General features: G+C 47.2%; 1 pseudogene; it reads right to left on the bottom strand.

Annotated features, from left to right (window-relative positions):
• Window positions 1-5,453: 5,453 nt before the first annotated feature.
• LOC108283440 overlaps window positions 5,454-5,672 on the bottom strand; it is a 3,689-nt pseudogene continuing 3,470 nt past the window's right edge.

The raw sequence follows: 5,672 nt of genomic DNA, 5'->3' as shown, positions 1-5,672 counted from the left end.
ACCCAGGCCCTTCCTCGGTACCCTGGCCCAAAGCCACCCCAGAAGTGCTTGATTTTGCTTTGGCCATTAACATCTCTCACCACTGCTTATGCGAGGTGATTAATGTTTATATGCAAGGTGATAAATGTTTATGTCTAGCTACTGGGTTTTTTTAATTTAAAAACATTTTTTTTTGAGATGGAGTCTCGTTCTGTCGCCAGGCTGGAGTGCAGTGGCATGATCTCGGCTCACTGCAACCTCTACCTCCTGGGTTCAAGGGATTCCCCTGCCTCATCCTCCCAAGTAGCTGGGACTACAGGCGTGTGCCACCATGCCCGGCTAATTTTTGTATTTTTAGTAGAGACAGGGTTTCACCATGTTGGCCAGGATGGTCTCAATCTCTTGACCTCATGATTTGCCTGCCTTGGCCTCACAAAGTGCTGGGATTACAGGTGTGAGCCACTATGCCGGGCCTATTTTCTTTAAAAAACAAAATAGAAACAGGGTCTCACTACGTTGCCTAGGCTAGTCTCAAATTCCTGGGCTCAAGCAATCTGTCCATCTCAGCCGCCCAAAGTTTAGATTACAGGCATGAGCCACTGCATCAAGCCTATGTCTAGCTAGCATGTAGCAGAAACATTCTGGACATTGCTAAGACATGTCAGATGAATTCCTGGGCCAGTTTTTGCGCCCAGGTCCAAGCAAGGCATCTGTTCCTGTGTGCCAATGTCATAAGGTGCTTCTTAGGTGGCAGGACCTTCTGAGCATAACCTTATAAAATGTGGACCCCTGGAGGCAAGCCTGGATTCACCAGCCAGGAACTGCAAGCCATCCTCACTGACACCCCACTTCCCCAGACATGTGACAATCAAGCTGACAGGGCCCAAAGATTCCTTCTTCCTTCCACAAATTCATTCAACAATGAGCGTCAGCTATGCATGAAGCACGGCTGGGTACCGGGAATGCAGAGATTAATGATGCACCCAGCTCGGGCTCTCAGCTCAGTGCCCTGGTAGGCTCTTGTTCTCATTAGAAGTCCCTGAGGGAGGCTGGGCATGGTGGCTCAGGCCTGTAATCCCAGCACTGTGGGAGGCCAAGGAAGGCAGATCACAAGGTCAGGAGTTCAAGACCAGCCTGGCCAACATAGTGAAACCCCATTACTACTAAAAATACAAAAAAATTAGCAGGTATGGTGGCACACACCTGTAGTCCTAGCTACTTGGGAGGCTGAGGCGGGAGAATTGCTTAAACCCAGAAGGCAGAGGTTCCAGTGAGCCAAGATCGCACCATTGCACTCCAGCCTGGGTGACAGAGTGAAGCTCATCTCAGGAAAAAAAAAAAAAAAAAAGTTCCTGAGGGAGAGACCTTATGCCTCACTCGTCACAAAGGTGGCCTAGGAACCAGCTCTATGAATCAGAGGGGACTATGTTTAGCATTTCCTGATGGAACCAAAACCTACAGTCAAGAAAAGCTGGGCCTGGCTAAAACATTGACTTTTGGAGGAGAATGATGCCTTCGGTAACCATCCTGCCAAAAACCACTGCCTCATGCATTAGCCTTCTCCCTGGAGGGTAACAGGACCCTCGAGTCACAGAAAACTCAGCTAATACCAGCAAAGGAAAACAAAAAATATCTGATCGGATATTTTGTTTCTATTATGAAACAACAGAAATAAGCACAGATTTTCTTATTGTAAAACTAACACATAGGCTGTTTTCATGTAAACAACATAAATGTTGAAAATAATTTTTCTTTAGAATTTGGCATTCTATTTACATGTTTCTAAGCACTTTTTAAATGTATGCAAAATAAATACTTAGGAACTTTTTTTTTCCACAAATGGGATGACTTAATACACTCTGCAAACTCACTGCTGTGTGCCTTTATATAGCTCCATCACATCTTGACCCAGAATTCCAGAGCAGGCCAGGAACAGGGGCTCACACCTGTAATCCCAGCACTTCGGGAGGCCAAGGTAGAAGGATTGCTTGAGCACAGGAGTTCCAGACCAGCCTGGGAAACAGCGAGACTCCCGGGTCTGTGTTATTATTATAAAAATAAATAAATAGCTGGGTTCGGTGGCATGTGCCTGTAGTCCCAGTTACTCAGGAGGCTGAGGCGGGAGGATCGCTTGAGCCCAGGAGTTCTGGGCTGTAGTGCGCTATGCACTAAGTTTAGCATCAATATAATGACCTCCCGGGAGCAGGGGACCACCAGGTTGCCTAAGGAGGGATGAAATGGCCGAGGTCAGAAATGGAGCAGGTCAAAACTCCCGTGCTGATCAGTAGTGGGATCGCGCCTGTGAATAGCTACTGTGCTCCAGCCTGGGCAACATAGTGAGACCCCGTCTCTAAATAAATAAATAAATAGCCGGGCGCGGTGGCTCAAGCCTGTAATCCCAGCACTTTGGGAGGCCGAGGCGGGAGGATCACGAGGTCAAGAGATCAAGACCATCCTGGTCAACATGGTGAAACCCCGTCTCTACTAAAAATACAAAAAATTAGCTGGGCATGGTGGCGCGTGCCTGCAATCCCAGCTACTCAGGAGGCTGAGGCAGGAGAATTGCCTGAACCCAGGAGGCGGAGGTTGTGGTGAGCCGAGATCGCGCCATTGCACTCCAGCCTGGGTAACAAGAGCAAAACTCCGTCCCAAAGAAAAAGAAAAAATAAATAAATAAATAAATAGAGAAAAAATAGAATTCCAGGGCCTGGAGACCACAATTATTATTTCTTTATTCTCCTGTTTTGTTGTTGTTGTTTCTTTGGGTTTTGTTGTTTGTTGGTTGGTTGGTTTTTGTTTTTTGTTTTTTTTGGGCGAAGTTTCACTCTTGTTGCCCAGGCTGGAGCGCAATGGCAGGATCTCAGCTCCCATAACCTCCACCGCACCCTCTACCTCCCAGGTTCAAGCAATTCTCCTGCCTCAGCCTCCTGAGTAGCTGGGATTACAGGCATGTGCCATCATGCCTGGCTAATTTTGTACTTTTAGTAGAGACAGGGTTTCTCCATGTTGGTCAGGCTGGTCTGGAACTTCCAACCTCAGGTGATCCGCCTGCCTCAGCCTCCCATAGTGCTGGGATGACAGGCGTGAGCCACTGCGCCCGGCCAATTTTTACATTTTTATTAGAGACAGGGTTTCACCATGTTGGCCAGGCTGGTCTCGACTCCTGGTCTCAGGTGATCTGCCCGCCTCAGCCTCCCAAAGTGCTGGATTACAGGTGGGAGCCACCACATTCCTGGCTTCAGGAAGGGTTTTGATGGCAGCCGCAGGAGTAGTCGTGAAGTGAACACACCACACACCGTGAGCACACAGCTGATGGAGAAGCCCTCTGACAAACAGTAGCTGTGGCTCTGTAGGAAAAACAGCGCCCCCAGGTGTCACGCAGGTGCCAGCACCTGTCTGTCCTCACACATCCTCCGCTGGCCTTTGCCTTTAGAGGAGAAGACAGGGTTCTATTTCTCTTCCGAAACTCACCAGCCAATGTTTGCTGTTTAAACTCCTTCTTAACCAATGTTAATACAACATGACACAGTAAGACTCTGGGTGAGTCTTAGTGAGTGAGTCTTCTCATGTTGGCAGTGACCAAAGGCCCACAGTACAGAATGCTGTAGAGTACACACCCCGAGCTAGCAGGTGGGCCTCCCGGCTGGTCAGCAGGCACATCTCACCACCATGTCACTGCTGCACCGCATGACCGAACCCTCCCTGCTGCTCTGAAACTGACAGGAACTGGCACAACTGCTTGAAAAATGGTGAAGCAATTGGAAAGGTTGTTGGAAATGGAAATGGAAGGGTGGTTACCTGCTGTGCAGTAGGAGAGCAGGCAAAGGAACCCCGCTCTGTCACCCAAGCTGGTGTGCAGTGGTGCAATCTCGGCTCACTGCAGCCTCCACCTCCCAGGTTCAAGTGATTCTCTTGCGTCAGCCTACTGAGTAGCTGGGATTACAGGCACACACCACCATGCCCAGCTAATTTTTGTATTTTTAGTAGAGATGGGATTTCATCATGTTGGCCAGGCTGGTCTCAAACTCTGAGCTCAGGTGGTCCACCCACCTTGGCTTCCCAAAGTGCTGGGATCACAGGCGTGAGCCACCACACCTGGCCTGGACTGTGGTTTTTTTTAAGGAGCCAAATAAACGTTCTCAAATTTCAAGGCTCCTCAACTTCCACATTCTCCATATTTTGGACTGGAAACTTCCTCGTTTTAGGGGGCTGCACATAGTAGGATGTTTGGCAGCATGCCTGGTGTCTACCCACCACTGCCAGGAGCAACCCCTGGCTTCCAGTTGTAACAACCAAAAATGCCTCTGGAACCACTTCCGTATTTGAATGTTTGGTTCAGGAAGGTCTTAAGAAGTAGCTCTCTGGTAGCCCAAGCAGCAGCTGTGTGTCCTGCCCACAACTGTGGGAACCACTTTGGATGTTTGGTAATTATTTTTTTTAATGTGTAGATAATATGAAACATCTATTAGATATACTGGACAAGAACAGACTAAGTATTCCAACTCTACAGCAGCATTACAAAATAATTACCCCTTCACCATAATGTAAGATTTAAGGGCAACCTGGCCAAGGATGCGTGTTGTATAAGATACAGTGGCTGGGTGTGGTGGCTCACACCTGTAATCCCAGCATTTTGGGAGGCTGAGGGGGGTGATCACCTGAGGTCAGGAATTTGAAACCATCCTGGCCAACACAGCAAAACCTCATCTCTACCAAAAATACAAAAATTAGCCAGGCATGGTGTTGGGGGCCTGTAATCTCAGCTACTAGGGAGGCTGAGGCAGGAGAATCACCTGAATCCAGGAGGTGGAGGTTGCAGTGAGCGGCGATCATGCCCTTGCACTCCAGCCTGGGCAACAGAGCGAGACTCTGTCTCAAAAAATAAACAAAAACAAAACCCAGCAAGATTGCTGCAGCCCGGCCAAGCACTTCCAGTCCCTACCCAGGTTCTACTGAAATACCAGTGGTCCCAATTAGTTTTACTAAAATAAATCTTTAAAGAAAAAGATAAAGCATTTAAAAAGACAAGTCAAAATGCTTCAGGAACCACGTATCCAACACAAACTTCATCCTCCAATGAGTTACGTTTGCCTCGCACTAATAAACTTTTATTTCACTCAAATCAGAGCAATAAGCTTCCATACATAAGTATCTTCCCTGCCCAATAGTTAAAGAAAAAATCCAAAATGATTAGTAAAGAAAAATATAAGAATTAACAGACACTTTGTATTTGTTTTAAATATTTTTAAGGTTTAAAAAGTATTTAAAGTTTGTAATTCCTAGTCGCAAAAAATTATCTGAATGAATACCCTAATGGCAAACCACTGTAAAATGCTTCAGCTGCATTTGGGGAAGTGGGGTAGGGATTATCTTCAAAGCACCCCAGCTCTTTTGATGAGAAGGTCGGAGGTACACCAGTTTGTATTACTGCGACATCCATAACGTGAGCTAGGTTGCTTTTTATCAGAAGGGCATTACACTTGACCTCCAAATGTGGCTGACAATTTACTGATAAGATTCACAACCTTTGGGTTGCTCAAGTGTTTGACATATTTGTGGTTCTGAGCCACATCCTGAAATGCCACCATAAGTTCTGGACCCTGCATGGCTGCAAGAACCTCTGGATCACTAAGAATTTCATTGAGGCCGGGTGCTATGGCTCACGCTTATAATCCCAGCACTTTGGGAGGCTG

Source organism: Cebus imitator, unplaced genomic scaffold, assembly GCF_001604975.1.
Source record: "Cebus imitator isolate Cc_AM_T3 unplaced genomic scaffold, Cebus_imitator-1.0 Scaffold260, whole genome shotgun sequence".
In the NCBI taxonomy this organism is placed as follows: domain Eukaryota; kingdom Metazoa; phylum Chordata; class Mammalia; order Primates; family Cebidae; genus Cebus; species Cebus imitator.
The sequence above is the reverse complement of the archived record's forward strand: the minus strand, read 5'-3'. Positions and strand labels throughout refer to the sequence as shown.